The sequence below is a fragment of the Plecotus auritus genome (assembly GCF_963455305.1).
Source record: "Plecotus auritus genome assembly, chromosome: 1".
Classification (NCBI taxonomy): domain Eukaryota; kingdom Metazoa; phylum Chordata; class Mammalia; order Chiroptera; family Vespertilionidae; genus Plecotus; species Plecotus auritus.
In genome coordinates, this window is record NC_137770.1 from 107,317,615 (window position 1) to 107,342,746 (window position 25,132).

Below are 25,132 nucleotides of genomic sequence, written 5' to 3' on the forward strand. Positions count from 1 at the left end.
GTGGGATATAAAACTGAAAAGCAACAAATGAACAAACAAGAAAAAGAAACAAACAAAAACTCATAGACTCAAATAGTATGGTGATTACCAGAGGGGACAAAGGGAGTTGGTTGTAAAGGTTAAAGGGGGTGATGGAAACAGATTTGACTTTGAGGGGTAAACACACAATGCAATATATCGGTAGTGTATTACAGAATTATACACTTGAAACCTATATAATCTCATTAACCAATGTGTCCCCAAGGCATTTAATTTTAAAAATTGCATATCCGTGAACACTCTAGGTGCATTCCAATTCAGTCAACTTCGTTGGTGTCGGTTCCCAGCCTTTTGTCCTTTCAAGAGTGATGTCAGCAGGAATGATGGAGTAAAGAAGACATCTGAAAAACTTCTCCATAAGAGCAATGAGAACAGTGGCAAAAATCATCAGAATCAACTTTTTCAGAATTCAGATAATTAACCAAAGGCTTGCAGCAAAATTTTTTTAAATGGCAAAATCTCAATAAGAATAGTGAGCTTTATAGTGGTTTAACTTGCCCTATTCTCATTCCATACTCCCTGGTTCCACAGTAGCCTACAAAATAATCAGCCTAAAACCAACAACCTGCAAGCAGCAATCAGGAAGGGAGGTTTAAAGCCTCATTCCCACACCTGTCTGGTGGCTTCCTGGAAGAGCCCTAATGCAAGAGTTGTCTCTTTACTTGACCTGGCTAGGAGTTCACCCAATGCAGTATATTCCTTTGCTTCCTTGGTGTTCCTTGAACCAACCAGGGCCATTACTACTGCCTAGAGCAGCCTTGGGCAAACTACGGCCCGTGGGCCGGATCCAGCTGTTCTATCCGGTTCTCTTGCTCTCTCCCCCGCTCCTTTACTTTGAATTTATATTAGTTCACACAAACACTCCATCCATGCTTTTGTTCCGGCCCTCCAGTCCAGTTTAAGAACCCATTGTGGCCCTCGAGTCAAAAAGTTTGTCCACCCCTGGCCTAGAGTGTCCTTGGCCCTGGAATCCAGAGGTTTCACTCCCCACATCCTTTAAGTCATCTTCTCAGTGAAGCTTTACCTGTCAACACTATTGTAAATTGCAACCCACCCTCAGGCACTTATTTCTGTTCCCTGTTTCATTCGTCTCCAGAGCATTTATCACCTTCTAACATATGATACAATTAATTTATTTATTAGTCTTATCATATGTCTCTCCCACTAGAATGTAAGCCAACATGCAGGCAAGGGTTTCTTTGTTTTCTTTGGTGCTGTATCTTCCTAGAACATTGCCTGGTGCAAAATAAGTGCTTAGTACATATTTAGTTAATGAATAAGTGAATGAAGGTTTGGGAAAGAAAACGTTGGCAGAAATGCTGCACATCTTGTTGAATTTAGCCTGCTGATGTTTTTTTTATTGCTTAAAGTATTACAAATAGTAGTATATATGTGTCCTTTTTTTCCCCCCATTGGCTTTCCCCCAGCCTCCCCTACCCCCCAGCACATGCCCTCACCCCACCCCACCCACCTCCCAGTGTCTTGTATCCATTGGTTATGCTTATATGCATTCATACAAGTCCTTCAGCTGATCCCTTACCTCCCCCCATCCCCATCCTTCCCGCTGTAATTTGACAGTCTGTTCGATGCTTCTCTGCCTCTGTATCTATCTTTTTGTTCATCAGGTTATAATGTTCTTTATTATCCATAAATGAGTGAGATCATGCGGTATTTTTCTTTCACTGACTGGCTTATTTCACTTAGCATAATGCTCTCCAGTTCCATCCATGCTGCTGCAAATGGTAAGAATTCCTTCTTTTTTATAGCAGCGTAGTATTCCATTGTGTAGATGTACCATAGTTTTCTTTTTTTACTTTTATTTATTTTATTTTTTAACTATTTTTTAATTTCTTTATTGATTATAGTGTTATATATGTGTCTTTATTCCCCCATTAACCCCCATTACCACCCCCCCCTTGCCTCATGCCCTTACCCCTCTGTTGTCTATGTCCATTGGTTAGGCTTATATGCATGCATACAAGTCCTTTGGTTGATCTCTTCCCCTTACCCCCACCCTCCTCTACCTTCCCTCTGAGGTTTAACGGTCTGATCGATGTTTCTCTGTCTTTGAATCTATTTTTGTTCATCAGTTTATGTTGTTCGTTATATTCCATAAATGAGTGAGGTCATGTGATATTTATCTTTCTCTGTGTGGCTTATTTCACTTAGCATAATGCTCTCCAGTTCCATCCATGCTGTTGCAAATGGTAAGAACTCCTTTTTTTACTGCAGCGTAGTATTTGGTCTCAATGTCGTTTATCTCCACTCTGATCTTTATTATTTCCTTCTTTCTGTTTATGCTGGGCTTTTTTTGTTGCTCTCTTCTAACTCCTTCAGTTGTAGGGTTAGATAATTTATTACCATTGTTTCTTGTTTATTGAGGTAGGCCTGTAGAGCTATGAGCTTCCCTCTCAGGACTGCTTTCACTGTGTCCCATAGATTTTGAATTGTTGTGTTTTCATTGTTGTTTTTTGCCACGATGCTTTTTATTTCTTCTTTGATCTCTCTGGTAACCCAGTAATTGTTTAATAGCTTGCTATTTAGCCTCCAGTTGTTTGATTTTTTTTTTATTGTTGTTCATTTCTAGTTTTATGCCATTGTGATCTGAGAAGATGCTTGATATGATTTCTATCTTCTTTAATTTGAAGAGAATTTGACTGTGTCACAACATATGGTCTATCTTTGAAAATGACCCATATGCACTAGAGAAGAATGGATATTCTGTGGCTCTGGGGTGAAATGTCCCGAAGATGTAAATTAATTCCATCTGGTCTAGTGTGTCATTTAGGATTGATATTTCTTTGCTGATTTTTTGTTTAGATTTTTTGTCCAGTGGTGTTAATGGGGTATTAAAGTCCCCTACTATGATGTATTGCTGTCAATCTCTCCCTTGATATCTTCCAGAAGTTTTTTTATGTATTTGGGTGCTCCTGTATTGGGTGCATATATGTTTACCAGAGTTATATCTTCTTGTTGGGTTGCTCCCTTTAGTATTATGAAGTGGCCTTCCTTATCTCTTTTTATGGCCTTCACTTTGAGATCTAATTTGTCAGATATAAGTATTGCTACCCCAGCTTTTGTTCATTTTCATTCGCCTGAAATACCTTTTTCCATCCCTTCACCATCAGTCTGTGTGAGTTTTTTTCTGAAGTGGGTTTCCTGTAGACAGCAGATATATGGTTCATGTTTTCTTATCCACTTAGCTACCCTATGTCTTTTTATTGGGGCATTTAATCCATTTACATTTAAAGTTATTATTGATAGGTACTTGTTTGTTGCCATTTTTATTTTTTATGCCTGTGTTCTTTCTTCACTTCCTATTTCTTCTTTTTACAGCAGACCCTTTAGCATTTCTTGCATTGCTCGTTTGGTGGTGATAAACTCCCTTAGTCCTTTTTTGTCTGTGAAGCTCCTGATTTTACCCTCTATTTTGATTGATAGCCTTGCTGGGTACAGTATTCTCAGATTCAGACCCTTCCTTTGCATTACTTTGTATATCTCATTTCATTCCCTTCTGGCCTGATGTGTTTCAATTGAGAAATCAGTCACTAGTCTGTTGGTGGATCCTTTATGTCTCTTTCTGGCCACTTTTAAGATTCTTACTTTGTCATTGGTGTTTGCCAATTTAATTATAATGTGCCTTGGCATCGGTCTTTTTGGGTTAATTTTGTTTGGGACTCACTCTGTGAGCTTCTTGGACTTGTTGATTTTTTTCTTCCCTATATCAGGGAAGTTTTCTGTCACTATTTCTTCAAACAGGTTTTCTATTCCCTGCTCAGTTTCCTCTCCTTCTGGCTCCCCTATTATGTGGATGTTGTTTCATTTCATGTTGTCCCAAAGTTCCCTGAGGCTCTCTTCTTGTTTTTTAAGCTCTTTTTCTCTATGCTGCTCTGCTTGGGTATTTTTTCCTACCTTGTCTTCTAGCTCACTGATGTGGTTCTCCATTTCTTCTAGTCTACTGTTGATGCTTTCTATTGAGTTTTTTATTGCAGCCATGTCATTTTTTTCATTTCTTCTTGGTTCTTCTTCATTTCCTTGTGATTCCTACACATATTGTTGAATTTGTCTTTCATCCTCCTCAGCAACCTTATGACCATTTCTCTGAATTCTTTCTCTGACAGGTTACTTGACTACATTTTGTTTACTTCCTTTTCTGGTGAAGCCTCCTTTTCTTTCGTATGTGGGCTGTTTCTTTGTTTCCCCATGATCTCTCCTCTCTGGGTGTCTGGTTATGTAGCTCTCTCTCTCTCTCTCTCTCTCTCTCTCTCTCTCTCTCTCTCTCTCTCTCTCCTGCCTTAGATTAAAGGCACAAAATACAACACAACAAGGAACAATGCACAAGGCACTGGACACAAATGTATTCACGATACTAATAACCCCAAATAAAGGTGACCACCAGAGAAAAGAGAATTAGGGGATAAAAAAAAAAGAGTGCAAAAATGATATTGAGAAAAGGAAAGAAAGTAAGAGAGAAAAGAAAGATAATAAAAAAGAAGGGGAAAAACTATTTATATGGGGAGAAAACTCCAATAGAAAAACAACTAATCCAAAAAAAATGCAAACAACTAACACCCAGATATGAATGCAAACTACAAACAACAACTAATAACAAGTGAGGAGAGGAAAATCAGAAGCAAAAAAAAAAAAAAAGAGAGAGAGAGAGAGAGAAACAATCACACAAACAAATAAACACAAAAACCAATCTAATCAACAATCAAACTAACAACAATAGGACAGAGAGAAAGTAGGGCAAAACAAAACAAAACAAAAAACATAAATAAAAAACAACAACAAACAAACAAAAATGGGAAGAGAGAAAAATATTGAATAGTGAAGAGAAGAGGGAAGTGTGTATGGACTTGGAGCAGGGGATCAGAAATTAGATATATAAGTAGGATGAATTTTTAAGGGGGTAAAAAGAAGGGATAGGGAAAATCTAAAGCAGGAATAGGGTAATAGAAACAGGACAACAAAAGGGGAAAAGTGAGGAAGAGAGTGTTGGCATAAAGGTAAAGTTGAGATAGAGTAAAATGAGGCTAAAGGAAAAATGAAAATATAATGTAGAACACTAATCCCAAAATAAAATAAAGAGAAAATTAAATGAAACTTAAAAAAAGGTAAAATAGTAGTAGTAATAATACTGATTAAAAATAAAAATATAATAATTAAAAAGGTAAAATCAAGTGAGAAAAAAAGAAAAAAAATTAGTTTCTTATGTAAAAGATAAAAAATAAAAATGTGCAGTAGTGAAGGTCATTCACTTCCTCTACTGTTGTTTGGCACACTTGTTTCCTGTCAGGTAGTCAGGACAGTATTGAAGTTCCCTGCATTCCACAGCTCCTCTGTGTTGTAAGCCACAATCTTGTTTTCAAACAGGCAGTATTTCTTTGTTACTCAGCCTGCCTGTGGTTGTATTTACACAAGAGTCAGTTTGTGATTCAACCCCTGGGTGGCAGTGTTTCTGTATTGACATCTGGGGCTATAAGTCCTCTCTACCCAGTATTTAGAATTTGTTTTCCCTGCTGCACTTAATACTGGTTTTGGGTTATGGACTTCCCCAGATCTGGTTTTCTGATCATTTCTCCCCACTCTGATCCCCAGGTCCCATAAAAACAACTTTCCCCTGCAGTCTCTGAGAGTGTTTTTAATTGGGTTATCCTATGTACTGGGCTTAGTAATCAAAAGCAAGGATTTAAAGAGAAAAAAGAGCCAGAGTAAGTTCGCGAACTCACCACTCTTTTGCCCTGGCACTGCACGCGACTCTGCTCACATCTCTGTGCACGTCTTTTTCCCCTGGCACAGTGCAGCCGGTTTACTGGTAAAGCTTCAGGCTGCGTTTTTGTGCCCAGCCCAGCTATGGGTTGGTTTCTAGAGTTCCCTTCTGTCAGCAGCCCTGTGGAACCCCTTCCACATTTGTGGACTATGCTGGCCCCAATGTCTACAAATTTTGTGGGGCGCAGACTTCCTCTGAACCTCTAGATCCCTCTGCATGTGTTTCTCCCTTCAGCCTGGATTGCAGACCTCACCTTTCTCTGAGCGAAATCTGACCTTTCTGTGAGAAGGTGCAGAGCTCATCTGGGTCCATGTATTCATGCTGCTTAAGACCTGGTGTTTGTGGGTTCACTGCTGGTCCCTGGGTGTTGTCGTTGTAGGGTCCCATGAGGTATCTGATTTTTTCTGATTGAAGGTAAGGCTAGGCTTTTGATCCCAGCCACTCTCCCCTTCAAAATGGCGTGGTCTCTACAGCAGAGCCAGTCGCTCCAGGAGAGATTTCAGCAGCAGTGGAGGTTGCCCTGGTCAGGGGAGCCCGGTCCAGCAGTCCCCAACAGTTCCTTGGAATATAGCTGTCCTTCACTCACAAATAGACACTCCCCGTATGTCCACACACTCTCCTTTTGTTCTCTCATTCACACACTATCGTGCAGCCTGCCTTCCCATCGGCAGCCATCTTCTTATCTCCTAGCCTGCTGATGCTTGATAGTTAATTGTAATACTGAAAAAAGATGGGAAATTATTTTCAGGTGAAACTGGTCATTGAGTCTTTAATAAACTCTCCCAAGGCTATGCCAATGTTTTGCTTCCATTAGCACCTCCATGCTGGATACACAATACGTTTTTGTTAATTTATTTGAGCCCAAACCCTGGCCCCATAAGAATACAGAAGCCTGCAGAAGTCCCTATGACCCACTGAAGGTAGAAGAGAGAGACTATGTCTAAAGGATGTGATTGTTTTTGCTTGTTTGGTTTTGTTTGACAAACAAGCACTTCAGAAGTGACACCACAAATAAACAAGTCCCCTTGGAGGACAACACACATTCCAATAACAGTAACTTTTGTTTCTATAAAAATTTTCAGGTCAGTAGGATATTTTTAAAAAATCTTACACTGTGGCAAATTTTCACTTTTGAAAGGAAAGCTTGTTTTTGTTTGGTTTTATTTCTAATGCAGTGTGTGTGTGTGTGTGTGTGTGTGTGTGTGTGTGTGTGTGTGTGTTTTCCCCATCATCATTTATCCCCTCTGTGCTCTCTTCCACCTTCACCCCCTCTTCTCCACCCCCATTCCCCGGGCAATCCACACTGTTGTCCATGTCTATGAGTTCTCTCTCTCTCCTTTTTTTTTTTTTTTTTTTTTTTCTTAATCTCTCCACCACCACCCCTCCCCCATACTAGCTGTCTGCCTGCTCTCTGACTATCACTATTTTGCTTGGTAGTTCAGTTTGTTCATTAAATTCCACTTAAGAGTTAAATCATATGGTACTTGTCTTTCTTTGACTGGCTGATTTCACTTAGAATAATGCTCTTCAGGTCCATCCATGCTGTCACAAAGGGAAAATGTTCTTCCTTTATGGCAGAGTAGTATTCCATCGTATAAATGTACCACAGCATTTTTATCCTTTCATCTACTGATGGACACTTAGTCTGCTTCAAAATTTTGGTTATTGCAAATAACATTGCCATGAACATAGAGGTACATATATTCTTTCAAATTAGTGTTTCAATTTCTTCAGATGAATTCTCATAAGTGGAATTGCTAGGTCACAAGGCAGTTTCATTTTTAATTTTTTGAGGTAACTCCATACTGCTTTCCACAGTGGCTGCATCAGTCTGTGTTCCCACCAACAGTGCACAAGGATTCCCCTTTCTCCACATTCTCACCAGCACTTGTTGTTTTTTTATTGATTGATTATGGCTATTCTGAGGTGATATGTTATTATGGTTCATCTTGTATCTCTCTGATGATTAGCAGCACTGAGCACTTTTCATATGTCTATTGGCCATCTGTTTGTCCTCTTGGAAAAATGTCTATTCAGATCTTTTGCCTATTTTTTAATTGGATTGTTTGTGGTTTTTTTGGTGTTGAGCTTTATAAGTTCTTTATAAACTTTAGATATTAACCCCTTATCAGGTGTGTCATTGGCAAATATGTTAGGAGAGGTTTATTTTGCAAATGACCCAAGTCACTTAAAACAAAATCTTGTGAGTAAAATGGCTGAGCACTTTGGAACTTATGGAATGAGTCAAGTGTGTGATGTGAACTGAAGCCTGAGAGCTCACTTTCTTGCACACAGTCTCTGATATCATCTTGGTGAACTGTCCACTAAGCTGCTGCTGCTGGGGCACTGGCAGCAGCCAAGCCTAATTCTTCTGGTACTTTAGGGTAGAGTGTTCCTAGGGAGAATGAGGGCACAGAAGTGAGGATGACACCCTGAATCCAGGTGGGCTTTCTGGGAGTTAAGGTCTCTTAACAAACCTCAGTGGACAACCAAAGGAAAACCTGTTGGATTCTGAATTTAAAAATCAGAGTGTTTTTTAATTGCCAATAAATTCCTGATTGGTCCAGCAGAGTTCAAAGGAAGAAGCTCAGGCCATTTCTGTGTGTGGTTGACCATATTACTAGGTGCAGACAAGGTAACCCAGGTACCGCCTCCCTCGCCACAATCCCACCTCCTATATTTTTCCAGTCCTGCTCTGTATTTCTAGGATCCTGATAGTCTCCCCCAAAATATTCATGAGACCTGAATGGGATGCTGGGGAAATGGATTCCCAGACTGCACTGAAAACTGTCCCAAAATTATAGTGGGCTGAGACTATAGAGTGCTGAGACTTTCTGTCTCTCCTTTCTCAAACATTTTTCTTAAAAGATTAGGTCTTTGGACCAAGATGGGGTAGACACATGTCTCTCTGCTCTTCCTGTTAAATACAAATAAAACCCTGGAATGAAAATATATTTGTATTTATATATTTATATTTATCAGAATATAAAATATAAGTATTTATAACATAAATATATTGATATATTTACATATATATCTCAAGCATAAGAAGACTCTGAATGGTATGGAGAAGGCAGACTAACAAGGGATCTCAAGATGAGGAACAACATGGCAGTAAGTTCCCTGTATTTCCTTTTGCCTGCTATATCTCATTTTGGGTGCTGGAGATGCTGGCAACCTAGAAACACCAATAGGAGCAGTAAAAAATAAAAATAAACCCAAGAAAAGCTTGCCCTCCCACCCTGGTTAGTGTGGTTCAGTTGGTTGGGCCTCATCCCATGCACAGAAATTTTGCCAGTTTATTTCCCAGTCAGGGCACATGCCTGGATTGTGGGCTCAATCACTTAGTAGGGAGTGTGCAGGAGGCAACCGGTAAATGTTTCACTCTCATATCGATTTCTCTTTCTCGCTTCCTCCTTTCCCCTCTCCCCTCCCTCCCTCTTCTTCTCCTTCTCAAAACGAATAAAAAAAATATTTTTAAAAAAAAAAGAGAAGAAAAGCCTGCCCTCCCTAGACAAAGGACCAGGAAAGAGACACCTTAGCAAGATGAAAAAACTTTCAGACAATAATGACACTATCCCCAGTCAAATATCAAGAAAAAAAACTGCTGTGACTTTGTTACCCCATCAGCAAAAGCAGAATGAGAAGCCTCAATTTCCACCTTTCCAGACTGTAATGAGGAATCCTTTTCTCTCCTGCCCAATAGGTGGTGTCAGAAAAGACTGAGTGGGTTGCCATTCTGACAGGTGTGAGATGCTACCGCATTGTCGTTTTGATTCGCATCTCTCAGATGATTAGTGACCTTGAGTATGTTTTCATATGTCTCTTGGCCTTCCTTATGTCCTCTTTCGAAAAGTATCTATTTAGGTCCATTGCCCATGTTTAGTTGATTGGGTTGTTTATCTTTCCTTTGTTAAGTTGTATGAGATCCCTGTAAATATTGGTGATTAAACCCTTATCAGTGATAATATTGACAAATATGTTCTCCCATGCAGTGGGCTTTCTTGTTGTTTTGTTGATGGTTTCTTTTGCTGTACAGAAGCTTTTTATTTTGATGTAGTCCCATTTGTTTATTTTCTCTTTAGTTTCATTGCCCTAGGAGCTGTATCGATGAAGATATTGCTTCGGCATATGTCTGAGACTTTGCTGCCTGTTGATTCCTCTAATATTTTTATGGTTTCCTGCCTTATGTTTAAGTCCTTTATCCATTTTGAGGTTGGTTTTTTTGTGTGTGTGTGTGTGTGTGTGTGTGTATGGTGTAAGTTGGTGGTCTAGTTTTATTGTTTTGCATGTATCTGTTCAATTTTCCCAACACCATTTATTGAAGAGACTGTCTTGACTCCATTGTATGTTCTTGCCTCCTTTGTCAAATATTAATTGAGCATAGTGGTTTGGATCGATTTCTGGGTTCTCTATTCTATTCCATTGGTCTATATATCTGTTCTTGTGCTAGTACCAGGCTGTTTTGAGAACAATGGCTTTGTAATAGAGCTTGAAATACCTCCTACTTTGTTCTTCTTTCTCAGGATTGCTGCAGCTATTTGGGGTCTTTTATTATTCCATGTGAATTTTTGGAGAGTTCATTCTAGTTCTGTGAAATATGCCATTGGTATTTTAATGGGGAGTGCATTGAATCTATAGATTGCTTTGGGTAGTATGGACATTTTAATGATGTTGATTCTACCAATCCATGAACACGGTATATTCTTCCACTTGTTTATATCTTCCTCTATCTTTTTTTTTTCAGTGTCCTGTAGTTTTCTGAGTACAGAACAAATGACAAGTGCTGGCAAAGATGCGGAGAAAAAGGAACACTCATGCACTGCTGGTAGGAATGCAGACTGGTGCAGCCACTGTGGAAAACAGTATGGAGTTTCCTTAAAAAACTAAAAATGGTACTCCCATTGACCCAGTGATCCCCCTTCTAGGAATATATTCCAAGAAACTAGAAACACCAATCAGAAAGGATATATGCACCCCTATGTTCATACTAGTAGTAGCATGATTTACCATAGCTAAGATTTGGAAACAGCCTAACTGGCCATCAGCAGATGAGTGGATTAAAAAAATGGTACATCTACACAATGGAATACTACACTGTGGTAAAAAAGAAGAAATTCTTACCATTTGCAACAGCATGGATGGACCTGGAGAGCATTATGCTAAGTGAAATAATCCGTCAGAGAACAATAAATATAACATGATCTCACTCATTTGTGGAATATAATGAACAACATAAACTGATGAACAAAAACAGATCCAGAGACAGAGAAGCATCAATCAGACTGTCAAACCTCAGAGGAAGGTAGGGGAGGGTGGGGGTAAGGGGTAGAGATCAACCAAAGGACTTGTATGCATGCATATAAGCCTAACCAATGGACACAGACACCAGGGGAGTGAGGGCATGAGGGGGGGGGGGGGACAATGGGGGAATAAGGACACATATGTAATACCTTAATCAATAATGGAAAAAAAGGGAAAAAAGGGAAAATGTTAAAGAAAAAAAAAGATACTAGATTCCTAATAAAGATTCTGAAAGAAAGAAAGAAAGAAAGAAAGAAAGAAAGAAAGAAAGAAAGAAAGAAAGAAAGGAAGGAAGGAAGGAAGGAAGGAAGGAAGGAAGGAAGGAAGGAAGGAAGGAAGGAAGGAAGAGAGATAGAAAGAGGGAGGGAGGGAGGGAGGGAGGAAGAAAGAAGGAAAGTAAAGACTGTGTGGAGATCTGAGACTTTCAGTTCCAACCAAGCACTTATGAACCCCCTGCCCCAGGGTCAGTGGAGAACCACGTAGGGACCCTGGCCTTCTACATCTACCTAGTCGCAACAAGGTGCCTGCTCCCCCTCCCTAGTGTCAGAGGATGTTAGGTAGGAAGCCACAATTTTCACCACCATGCAGAGCTTTGCTTTGCACTGGCCCATGTGGTATCAGTGGAAGCTTTCTCAAAAAGAAGATTTAAATAAAATGCAGAGTCTATAATATAATACCCCAGGTTCAGGATACAAACAAAAACTCACTCTTACCACACCAAGAACCAGGAAAATCACAATGAATAAGAAAAGACATTCAATAGACACTGATACATACCAAAATGATACAGATGTTAAAGTTAGCCGAGAAGGCATTTAAAGCAGTCATCACAAAAATGCTCCAAAAGCAATTACAAACATACTTTTAAAAAATCTCAGCCAAGAAATAGAAGATGTAAAGGAGCACTAAATGGACATTTTAGGACTGAAAAAATATCAAAACCAAAAATTTAAAAACTTAGTGGATGGGCTCAGGAACATAATAGAGAGGATAAAGGAAAAGATAAATAAACCTGAAGGTAGAAAAATGGAAATTATCCAGTTTGAACAACTTAGAAAATAGACTTGGGGAAAAAATAAACAAAGCTTCAGGGACCTGAGGGGCTGTAATGTAAGATTTAACATTCATGTCATCAGGGTCCCAAAAGGAGAGGAGAAGGGGAGGAGGGCTGAAAAAGCATTAGAAGAAATATGGATGGAAATTTCCAAAATTTAACAAAAGACATAAACTTACAGATTCACGAAGCTGAATGAACCTCAAACAGGACAACCTCAGAGTTACCCCCACCAAGACACAACATAGTCAAACTTTTGAAAACTAAAGACAGAAAAAAATTTAAAGGTAATAAGAGAGAAACAAATAATACTTTACTGTTAGGGAGAAAAGAACTTGAATGACAGCAATTTCTCATCAGAAACCATGGAGGCCAGAAGGAAGTGGCACATTTTCCAAGTGCTAAAAGAAAATAACTATCAACCCACAATTCTGTATCTAGTGAAAATGGTCTCCACAAGTAAAGAGGACATCAAGACATTTTGAAATGAAGGAAAACTAAGAGAATCTGTTGCCGGCAAACAACCTAAAATGGCTAAAAGAATTCTTAAACAGGAAAAAATGATAAAAGAATTCTTAGAACATTTGGAAAGAATAAAGAACAATGGAAAGAATGTAAATTATATAAATATAATAGGCTTCTTTTGAGTTTTCTAAATTGTGTTTGGTTGAAACAAAAAGTAAAACATTGTTTGATGTGGTTCTAAATATATATAGGGGAAATACTTATGACAGTTACATTATAAACAAGGGACAGTAAAGGAAATTAAAGGAAGGTAAGACTTAGGCACTTTACTCAAACTGGTGCAATGTCAGCAGCAGTGGACTGTTATACATGCATGATGTAATACCTAGAGCAACCACTAAAACATCTAAACAAAGATATACACTTGGAAACACTATAGAGAAATCAAAATGGACTTCTAAAAAATGTTCACATAACCAACAGTAAGACAGGAAAACATAAACAGGGAATAAATAAAAAATAAAAAAATTAAACTTGGACCCTATCATACCAATAATTATATCAAAGGTAAATAGTCTGTGATTCTATTTATAGAACATTTTGAATTTAGGAAAATGAAAGATGGAGAACAGATTAGTGGTTCCCAAGGGGTAGGAATGATGAGGGGGAGGAAGAAAATCTTTGTGGTGATAGTCATTCTGGATGTTGATCATAGTGATTGTTACACAAATGTATGCATGTAATAAAATGGCACTGACATATAACACAATTGTACAAGTGTCAACCTCCTGATTTTCATATTCTGTGGTTATGTAAGATGTTACCTTTGGAGGAAACTAGATAAGTGGTACACAGGACTTCTCTCTACTATCTTTGCAAATTCCTGTGAACCTATAATTATTTCCAAAGAAAAAGTTAAAAGAAAAGAGAAGTCTGAATCTGGTTGGCTGGTTTCTGATGTTAGGTCTGCTGTCCTCTGTAGTAGGATTCTGTAGTCAGACTCCAGGGTAGCTCTCCCTCTCCCCCTACACCTCACACACAGTCTTGCCCACCATGGATTTGGTAGTTAGAGAGAAACTATCACTTAAAAAATTATAGCAGTTTAAGTCTTCTAAGGAGATACCAAGTTATCTTGGGACAAAATGTTATGGGCCAATGGTACTAAGGCAAAACCTGCTGAGAAACCTGAAAGTAGTAAAGTAATTTGAAAAAGACCATGGAGTTAAGATTTCTTTTTAGAAATGTGAATTAAGTGTATGTATTTAGAGCATGTTAAGGTTATTTTCTTTGATGAAAGGCCTCATTTTTTAGAACTTAGACTGCATTGTGCCTAGGTATTACCTGGTGTTCTTATAGCACCAGGTATGTTCTTTAAGTGGCTGCTTCCAAGAAAGATGGAATTGGATGAAAGGGAGTGCAGGAAAGATATGGGGGCCTGTTAACTTCCCTTGCTGTGGAGGTAAGCTAGAAGCTCTGGAAGCCTGAGTCAGACTGGCTGTCTCACATGCGGTGATATTTACAACAGAAGAGTCCAGAATGTCCCAACACTGGAATGATATGTACTATGGGAACACAGTCATCGAGAATGAGGACTCTGAGGCCAAACTGTCTGAATTCAAATGTCAGGCTCAACTCCCACTTATTGTGGGGTCATGAATAAGTTACATAACATGTCTGAGTTTCAGTTTTCTCAACTGTTAAATGGGGATAATAACCATAAATCCTATAGGAAGTTTTGAGCATTCTCAGATTTAGTATTTGTATAGCACTCTGAATACCGCCTGGCACACAAGTGAGTATTAAGTATGTTTAGCAGCTTTAATTTCATTCCCTGTACTGGGAATGTCTTTCTGAAGGCCAAAGGACAAGAACGCATCTTTGTGTGTGACCTGGGCAGATGCCCGTTGCAGGGCAAGAAATGAGACTGGAGTGTCTTCTCCTATTTGAGGCCTCCCATCTGCTTTCCCCAGACTCTGCCTCACGGAGATAGCCACCTGGAAGTTTCTAACAGTGGGGGCACATTTTCCCTGACTACATGAACCTGGCCAGTGAGTTGGGAGAAAGGAGGTCAGAAAAGGGACCCTGGGAACAGGTTTGGATCTAGGGACAGGTAGCAGCCCTTTTTGCTACCAAAGCCTGGCTGTTCCAATCCCTTTCTCCCTCATAGACTTTTTTTTTCCTTTTTCTTTCAATTTTTAAAATTGGGGCAAAGTACACACCATATAAAATTTAGCATCTTAACCATTTTTACATGTACAACTCAGTGGTATTAAATACATCACCATTGCGATGTAACCATCACCACCATCTCTTTATCTTGTAAAACAGAAACTAGCCATTAAACAATAACTCCCTGTCTTCCCCAATCCCAGCCCCTGGAAGCCACCATTCTACTTTATGTCTCAATGAATGTGACTACTTTAGGTACCTCATATAAACAGAATCATCAAGTATTTGTCCTCTTGTGATTGACTTGTTTCACTCAGCATGTCCTCAAGCGTCACAGTCTTTTTATATATATATACTAGAGGCCCGGTGCATGAAATTCCTGCACTGGGGGGGGGGGGGGGTTGTCCCTCAGCCCAGCCTGCACCCTCTCCAATCTGGGACATCTCTCTCACAATCTGGGACTGCTGGCTTCCAACCACTCGCCTGCCTGCCAGCCTGATCACCCCCTAACCACTCCCCTGCCAGCCTGATCAATGCCTAACTGCTCCCCTGTTGGCCCAATTGCCCCTAACTGCCCTCCCCTGCCAGCCTGGTCACCCCTAACTGTCCTCCCCTGCCAGCCTGGTCGCTCCTAACTGCCCTCCCCTGCCATCCTGGTCGCCCCCAACTGCCCTCTCTTGCTGGCCTGATCACCCACAACTACCCTCTCCTGCCAGCCATCTTGTGGAGGCCATTTTTTACCACATGGGGAGGCCATCTTGTGTGAGGGTGTGAGGGTCAATTTGCATATTACCTCTTTATTATATAGGATTTTTGTTTTATTTAAGAAAGGGAGATAGAAACATCAATGATGAGAGAGAATCATTGATTGACTGCCTCCTGCACACCCCCTACTGGGGATCGAGCCCACAACCCCATGCACGTGCCCTTGACCGGAATCGAACCTGAGACCATTCAGTCCACAGACCGAGGCTCTATCCACTGAGCCAAACCAGCTAGGACCAGTCATAGTCTTTTTAAACCTCATTTCAGAAATAACATCTCATCAGTTTTGCTGTTTTCTGTTTGTCAAAAGCAAATCACCAGGTCCAGCCCACTCTTGAGGGGGATTAGACATGGGCCTGAGCACCAGGAGGCGGGGTCTTGACGTCCATGTTAGAAGACTACCTGTCACACTCTCCATCTGGTGAGGGGTCTTCCCTCTGTGCCCAGGGGCATCAGGCCTCTGTCAACCACTGTAAATACCATGTGTGGGCTCTGTTTCTATGTCTGTTTCCCACTTAAATGTTAACTTGGGATTCTCTGGCACCCCAGGATTCCTAGTCTTTCTCTGAAGGCTACCTTTACCATTGTCCTCCATCTGAGACCAGTAGGAGGGAGGAGCAGTCCCTTCTGCTTCCTCTGGCCACGCAGTCGGGCCAATCTCTGCCAGGCCAAGTGTAAGAAGTCTGCACTTAACAATGGGAACAGTTCTAAAGGTAACATCACTGGAGGAGGGACAAAGGTGGAGGCTTTGCTCACTTGGGGTTTTTCAGTACCTCACAAGGAAAGACATTTAATACTTTCAACAATAAAGATTTAATTAATTAATTAATTAAATTCAATAATTATTTTAAAAATTTCTTAAATCTTTATGAAGGGCTATCTCCTGGATGTCCCCTCCATTGTTTTCCCAGGCTCTGTGGCACTGAGGTTTCTAGCCCCCTGAAATTGTTTTATTGGGAGTTACCAGAGAAGAGGACAGTGGCTCAGATTAAATTCTCTTTTTTTTTTCCTTTTTTAAAATTTATTTTATTGTTTAAAGTATTACAAATAGCAGTACATATATCTCCTTTTTTTCCCCATTGACCTTCCCCCAGCCTCCCCTACCCCCTGGCATATGCCCTCATCCATCCCCCTCCGCCGCGCCCGCAAGTGTCTTGTGTCCATTAGTTGTGCTTATATGCATTCATACAAGTCCTTCAGTTAAACTCTTTCCCCACCTCCCCAACACTCCCCAGCCTTCCCGCTATAATTTGACAGTCTGTTCTATGCTTTTCTGCCCCTGTAGCTATCTTTTTGGTCATCAGGTTATAATGTCCTTTATTATCCATAAATGAGTGAGATCATGTGGTATTTTTCTTTCATTGCCTGGCTTATTTCACTTAGCATAATGCTCTCCAGTTCCATCCATGCTGCTGCAAATAGTAAGAATTCCTTCTTTTTTATAGCAGCATAGTATTCCATTGTGTAGATGTACCATAGTTTTCTGATCCAGTCATCTGCTGATGGGCATTTAGGCTGTTTCCAAATCTTAGCTATTGTAAATTGTGCTGCTATGAACATAGGGATGTATACATCCTTTTTGATTGGTATTTCTAGTTTCTTGGAATATATTCCTAGAATGGGGATCACTGGGTCAAATGAGAGTTCCATTTTTAGTTTTTGAGGAAACTCCATACTGTTCTCCACAGTGGCTGCACCAGTCTGCATTCCCACCAGCAGTGCATGAGGGTTCCTATTTCTCTGCATCCTCGCCAGCACTTGTCGTTTGTTGATTTGTTGATGGTTGCCATTCTGACAGGTGTGAGATGGTACCGCATTGTCGTTTTGATTTGCATCCCTCGGATAATTAGTGACTTGGAGCATGTTTTCATGTTTCTTGGCCTTCCTTCTGTCTGCTTTCGAAAAGTATCTATTTAGGTCTGCTGCCCATTTTTTTTATTGGATCATTTATCTTCCTTTTGTTATGTTGTATGAGTTCCCTGTAAATGTTGGAGATTAAATTTTTATCGGTGATAACATTGGCAAATATGTTCTGCCACGGAGGTGGCTTTCTTTTCTTTTTTTTTTTTTTTTAAGAAGGCTCAGTTTTTTATTAGGTTGCACCATATGAAATAGTCATTTTTGTAGCTTAAGTATGGCCAAATAATAGCAAATTCTCATAGCTCCACTTAATATATTACATTAAAATACCATTTTGGGTCCTTTTGTATAACCCAAAAATGAATTAGGAGGCTGTTTCTGATTACTCTAAGTTTGGGAGTGGGCTTTCTTGTTGTTTTGTTGATTGTTTCTCTTGCTGTGCAAAAGCTTTTTATTTTGATGTAGTCCCATTTGTTTATTTTCTCTTTAGTTTCCATTGCCCTAGGAGCAATATTGGTGAGGAAATTGCTTTGGCATATGTCTGAGATTTTGCTGCCTGTGGATTCCTCTAGTATTTTTATGGTTTCCTGTCTTATGTTTAAGTCCTTTATGGATTTTGAGTTTATTTTTGTGTATGGTGTAAGTTGGTGGTCTAGTTTCATTTTTTTGCATGTATCTGTCCAATTTTCCCAACACAATTTATTGAAGAGACTGTCTTGACTCAATTGTATGTTTATGCATCCTTTGTCAAATATTAATTGAACATAGTGGTTTGGGTCAATATCTGGGTTCTCTATTGTATTCCATAGGTCTATATGTCAGTTCTTGTGCCAGTACCAGGCTGTTCTGAGAACAGTGGCTTTGCAATACAGCTTGAAATCTGGTATTGAGATTCCACCTACTTTGTTCTCCTTTCTCAGGATTGCTGCATCTATTCGGGGTCTTTTTTTATTCCAGATGAATTTTTGGAGACTTCGTTCTAGGTTTGTGAAATATGCCGTTGGAATTTTAATGGGGAGTGCATTGAATCTATAGATTGCTTTGGGTAGTATGGACATTTTAATGACATTGATTCTACCAATCCATGAACATGGTATGTTCTTCCATCTATTTATGCAGGCATCCTCAAACTACGGCCCGCGGGCCACATGCAGCTCGCCGAGAACATTTATCCGGCCCGCCGGGTGCCGCTGCCTGTCCTGCTTAGCAGCCGACTCGTCCCGGGCCTGCAGTGCGCATACGAATTTGTTCATAGTTGTTGTTTTTTAAACTATAGTCCGGCCCTCCAACGGTCTGAGGGACAGTGAACTGGCCCCCTGTTTAAAAAGTTTGAGGACCCCTGTATTTATGTCTTCCTCTATCTCTTTTTTTCAGTGTCCTGTAGTGTTACACATATAGGTCTTTTACCTCCTTAATAAAGTTTATTCCTATGTATCTTAATGTTTTTGGTATGATGGTAAATGGGATTGCTTTCTAAGTCTTTCTTTCTGTAAGTTCACTATTGCTGTATAGAAATGCCATAGATTTCTTGGCGTTAATTTTGTATCCTGCTACATTGCTGAATTCATTTATTAAGTCTAATAATTTTTTGATAGAGTCTTTAGGGTTTTTTTATGTACAATATCATGTCATCTGCTAATAAGGACAATTTTACTTCTTCTTTTCCAATTTGGATGCCTTTCATTTCTTCTTCTTCTCTAATCGCAATAGCTACTTCTTTCAGTACTATGTCAAACAGGAGTGGTGAGCGTGGGCATCCCTGTCTTTTTCCTGTTCCTAGGGAAAATTGTTTTAGTTTTTGCCCATTGAGTATGATGTTGGCTGTGGGTTTGTCATCTATGGCTTTTATTATGTTGAGGGATGATCCTTCTATTCTCACCTTGCTGAGAGTTTTTATTAAGAAAGGGTGTTGGATTTTGTCAAATGCTTTTTCTGCATCAATTGATATGACTATGTGATTTTTATCTCTCAATTTGTTTATGTGATGTATCACATTTATTGATTTGCGGATATTGTACCATCCTTGCATCCCTGGGATAAATCTTACTTGGTCATGGTGTATGATCTTTCTGATGTACTGCTGGATCCGATTTGTTAGGATATTGTTGAGGATTTTGGCATCTATGTTCATGAGGGATGTTGTCCTGTAATTCTCTTTCATTGTGTTGTCTTTATCTTGTTTTGGCATTAGGGTGATGCTGGCTTCATAGAATGAGCTTAGAAGTGTTCCTTCCTCTTGAATTTTTTTGTATAGTCTGAGGAGGATAGATTTTAGTTCTTCCTTGAATGTTTGGTAAAACTGCCCTGTGAAGCTGTCTGGCCCAGGGCTTTTGTTTGCTGGAAGCTTTTGGATGACTGCTTCAATTTCTTCCATAGTTATTGGCCTATTGAGATGTTTAGATTCGTCCTGATTGAGTTTTGGAAGGTTGTATTTTTCTAGGAATATGCCCATTTCTCCATGTTGTCCAGTTTGTTGGAATAGAGTTGTTCATAGTATTTTTTAACAATCCTTTGTATTTCAGTGGGGTCTGTTGTTATTTCTCCTCTTTCATTTCTGATTTTGTCTATTTGGGTCCTCTCTCTTAGATTCTTGGTGATCCTGGCTAGAGATTCATCAATCTTGTTTATCCTTTCAAAGAACCAGCTCTTTGTTTTGTTTATCTTTTGTATTGGTTTTTGTTTTTTCTGTTTTTTCTTTTTCTTTTTGTCTCTATGTCGTTTATCTCTGCTCTGATCTTATTATTTCCTTCCTTCTGCTTCCACTGGGCTCTTTTTCTTTTTTGCTCTATTTCTAACTCTTTGAGTTGTAGGGTTAGGTAATTTATTACCATAGTTTCTTGTTTTTTGCAGTAGGCTTGTAGAGCTATGAACTTCCCTCTCAAGACTGCTTTTGGCTGTGTCCCATAGATTTTGGATTGTTGTGTTTTCATTGTCATTTGTTGTCATGATATTTTTATTTCTACTTTGATCTCTCTGGTAACCCAGTCATTGTTTAATAGCTTGCTATTTACTCTCCAGGAGTTTGATTTTTTTGGGATTGTTTTTATTGTAGTTGATTTCCAGTTTTATGCCACTGTGGTCTGAGAAGATGCTTGATATGATTTCTATCTTCTTGAATTTGAAGAGACTTTGCCTGTGACCTAATATATGGTCTATCTTTGAAAATGACCCATATGCACTTGAGAAGAATGTATATTCTGTGGCTTTGGAGTGAAATGTTCTGAAGATTTCAATTAATTCCATCTGGTCTAGTGTGTCATTTAGGATTGATGTTTCTTTGCTGATTTTTTGTTTAGAGGATTTGTCCAATGGTGATAGTGGGGTATTAAAGTCCCCTACTATGATTGTATTGCTGTCAATCTCTCCCTTGATATCCTCCAGGAGTTTTTTTTATGTATTTGGGTGCTCCTGTATTGGGTGCGTATATGTATACCAGAGTTTTTTCTTCTAGTTGGATTGCTCCCTTTAGTATTATGAAGTGGCCTTCATTATCTCTTGTTATGTCCTTCACTTTGAGATCTAATTTGTCAGATATAAGTATTACTACCCCACCTCTTTTTATTTTTCATTTCCATTCACCTGAAAAACCTTTTGCCATCCCTTCACCATCAGTCTATGTGCCTCTTTTTTTTTTCTGAGGTGAGTTTCCTGTAGACAGCAGATATATGGGTCATGTTTTCTTATCCAATCCGTTACCCTATGTTTTTATATTGGGGCATTTAATCCACTTACATTAAAAGTTATTATTGATAGGTACTTATTTGTTGCCATTTTTATTCTTTATCCCTGTGTTCCTCCTTCGCTTCCTATTTCTTCTTTTTACAGCAGACCCTTTATCATTTCTTGCATTGATGGTTACGTGGTAATAAACTCCAATAGTCTTTTTTTGTCTGTGAAACTCCTGATTTAACCCTCAATTTTGATTGATAGCCTTTCTGGGTACAGTATTCTTGGATTCAGACCCTTCCTTTGCATGACTTTGTATATTTCATTCCATTCCCTTCTGGCCTGATGAGTTTCTGTTGAGAAATCAGTCACTAGTGTGATGGGGGATCCTTTGTAGGTAACTTTCTGTCTCTCTCTGGCTGCTTTTAAGATTCTTACTTTGTCATTGGTGTTTGCCAATTTAATTATAATGAGCCCTGGAATCAGTCTTTTGGGGTTCATTTCGTTTGGGACTCTGTGAGCTTCTTGGATTTGTGTGAGTTTTTTCTTCCCTATATCAGGGAAGTTTTCTGTCATTATTTCTTCAAACAGATTTTCTATTTGTTGCTAATTTTCCTCTCCTTCTGGCCCCCCATATTATGTGGATCTTGTTTCATTTCATGTTGTCCCAAAGTTCCCTTAGGCTCCTCCTGTTTTTTAATTTTTTTGTAGATGCCGCTCTGCTTGGGTATTTTTTCCTACCTTGTCTTCTAGCTCACTGATGCAGTCCTCTGCTTCTTCTAGTCTACTGTTGATGCTTTCTATTGAGTTCTTTATAGCAGTGATGTCATTTTTCATTTCTTTTTGGTTCTTTTTCATTTCCTCTTGGTTCTTACACATATTGTTGAATTTGTCTTCCATTCTTTTCATCCACCTTATGATCATTTCTCTGAATTCTTTCTCTGACAGGTTGCTTGCATCCATTTTGTTTACTTCCTTTTCTGGTGATGCCTCCTTTTCTTTCATATGTGGGCTGTTTCTTTGTCTCCCCATGATCTCTCTTCTCTGGGTGTTTGGTTATGAAGTTCTCTCTCTCTCCTGCGTTGGCTTAAAGGCACAAAATACAACACAACAAGGCACAGCACACAAGGCACTGAACACAAATGTATTCACGATACTAATAACCCCAAATAAAGGTGACCACCAGAGAAAAGAGAATTAGGGGATAAGAAAGAAAGAAGAAGAAAAAAGGAGTGCAAAACTGAAATTGAGAAAAGGAAAAAAAAGTAAGAGAGAAAAGAAAGAATATAAAAAAGAAGAGGGGAAAAACTATTTATATGGGGAGAAAACTCCAATATAACAGCCACTAATCCCAACAAATGCTAGCGACAAATACCTAGAGATGCATGCAAACTACAAACACCAACTAATATCAAGTGAGGTAAGAAAAAACAGAAGCAAAAATCAAACAAAAATTTAAAAAAGCAAAACAATCTCACAAACAAGCATAAAAAACAATATAATCAACAATCAAGCAAACAACAACAAAAGGACAGAGCGAAAAAATTTGGATAGTGAAGAAAGAGAAAAGAGAGGTGTGTATGGACTTGGAGCAGGGGATTGGAAATAAGATATACAAATAGGATGAATTTTTAACAGGGGGTAAAAAGAAGGAATAGGGAAAATCTAAAGCTGGAATAGGGTAAAAGAAACAGGACAACAAAAGGGGAAAAGTGAGGAAGAGAGTGTTGGCATAAAGGTAAAGTTGAGATAGAATAAAAAGATGCTAAAGGAAAGATGAAAATAGAATGTAGACTATTAATCCCTAAATAAAATAAAGAGAAAATAAAATGACACTTTAAAAAAGGTAAAATAGTAGTAGTAATAATACTGATTAAAAATAAAAATATAATAATTAAAAAGGTAAAATCAAGTGAGGAAAAAAGAAAAAAAAATAGTTTCTTAAGTAAAAGATGAAAATAAAAATGTGCAGTAGTGAAGGTCATTCACTTCCTCTACTGTTCTGTTTGGCACGCCTGTTTCCTAGTCAGGACACTACTGAAGTTCCCTATATTCCACTCTTCCTCAGTGTTGTAAGTCACAGTCCTGATTTTCTTTTTTTTTAAATATATTTTATTGATTTTTTACAGAGAGGAAGAGAGAGGGATAGAGAGTTAGAAACATCGATGAGAGAAAAACATCGATCAGCTGCCTCCTGCACACCTCCTACTGGAGATGTGCCCGCAACCAAGGTACATGCCCTTGACCGGAATCAAACCTGGGACCCCTCAGTCCGTAGGCCGACACTCTATCCACTGAGCCAAACCGGTCAGGGCCACAGTCCTGATTTTCAAGCAGGCAGTACTTCTTTGTTTCTTATACTCCTTTATTTGTCTTTACACAAGAGTCAATTTGTGATTCAACTCCTGGGTGGCAGTGTTTCTGGATTGACCTCCGGGTCTATTGGTCCTTTCTAGCTAGTGCTTAGATTTTGTTTTCCCTGTGGCACTTCATACTGGTTTGGAGGAAAGGGCTGTCCCAGAGCTGGTTCTCTGATCATTATTCCCCACTCTGATCCCCAGGTTCCACAAAAACAACTTTCCCCTGCAGTTTCTTAGAGTGTCCCCAATTGGTTGATCCTATGTATTGGGCTTAGTAATCAAAAGCAAGGATTTAAAGAGAAAAAAAGAGAGAGAGAGAAAAAAAAAAGAGCCAGAGTAAGTGTGCGACTTTTACCCTCCAGCACTGCACACCAGTCTGTGCAGTCTTTTTTCCCCTTTGCTCTAAGCAGCCGATACACTTAAAATTTTTAGGCTGTCCTTTTGTGCCCAGTTCAGCTATGGGTTGATTTTTAGAGTTCCATTCTGTTAGCATCTCTGTGGATCCACTTCCACATTCGCAGATCCCACTAGCCCCAATGGCCCCAATGGATTTTTGGGGGCACAGACTTCCCCAGATCCTCTAGTTCCCATTGTGCGTGTTTCTCTCTCCTGCCTGGATCATAGACCTCACCTTTTTCTAGGCGAAATCTGACATTTCCGTGAGAAGGTGCAGAGTTCCTCCAAGTCTGCATATTCACATTGCTTGGGGTCTGGTGTTCCTGGGTTCGCAGTTGTTCCCTGGGAGTTGTTGTAGATTCCTGGGATTTTTAGTCTTCCGATAACAGCCACTCTCCCCTTCATGATGGCACGGTCTCACATCAGAGCCGGTTGCTCCGGGAGGGATTTCAGCAGCAGTGGAGGCTTCCCAGTCAGGGGAACGCCATCTGGCTCTCCCCAACAGTCCCTTGGCATATAGCTGTCCCTCAACTCACAAATAAACACTCCCAGTGCGACCACACACTCTCCTTTTGTTCTCTCACTCACACACTATCTTGCAGTCTGCCTTCCTGTCGGCAGCCTCTTCCGAGAGCTCAGATTGAATTCTCTTGATTCTAGTGGCCCTCCTGCAATGGGTATCAGTGGTTTCTACCTGTCTCACCTCTACCCACCCACCCCATAATTTCAGTGCACATCCTCAGATCAATGAGAAGAGTGCTGAGGAGGTGTGGACAAGGCTTTTTCTCTTAAAAACAGATGAGCTTTGCAAGACACAGCTTGAAGTCCTGATTTCAGCAGTCTTGAAATCAGGTAGTATTCTTTTTTCAATGTTGTTTGGCTATTCTGGGTTCTTTGTATTTCCATATGAACTTTAGAATCAACAGATGGTTTCTAAATAAAAACTGCTGGAATTTTGGTAGGAATTGTGTTAAGTCTGTGGATAGATCAATTTGGGGAGAACTGACATTTTAACAATATTAAATCTACTAACCCATAATAAGTTATTTCTCAATTTATTTAGTTTCTTTATTCGGCAATGTTTTGTAGTTTACAGTCTACAGATCATACATATCTTTTGTCAAATTCATTCCTATTTCATATTTTTTGTTATTGGAGCAGGAATTAATTCTAATTCCTAATTGTTTATTGCAGGTATATAGAAATAAAATTGATTTTTGTATATTGCTATTGTATCCTGTAGACTTGCAATAATTCACTTATTAGCTGATCATGTTGATC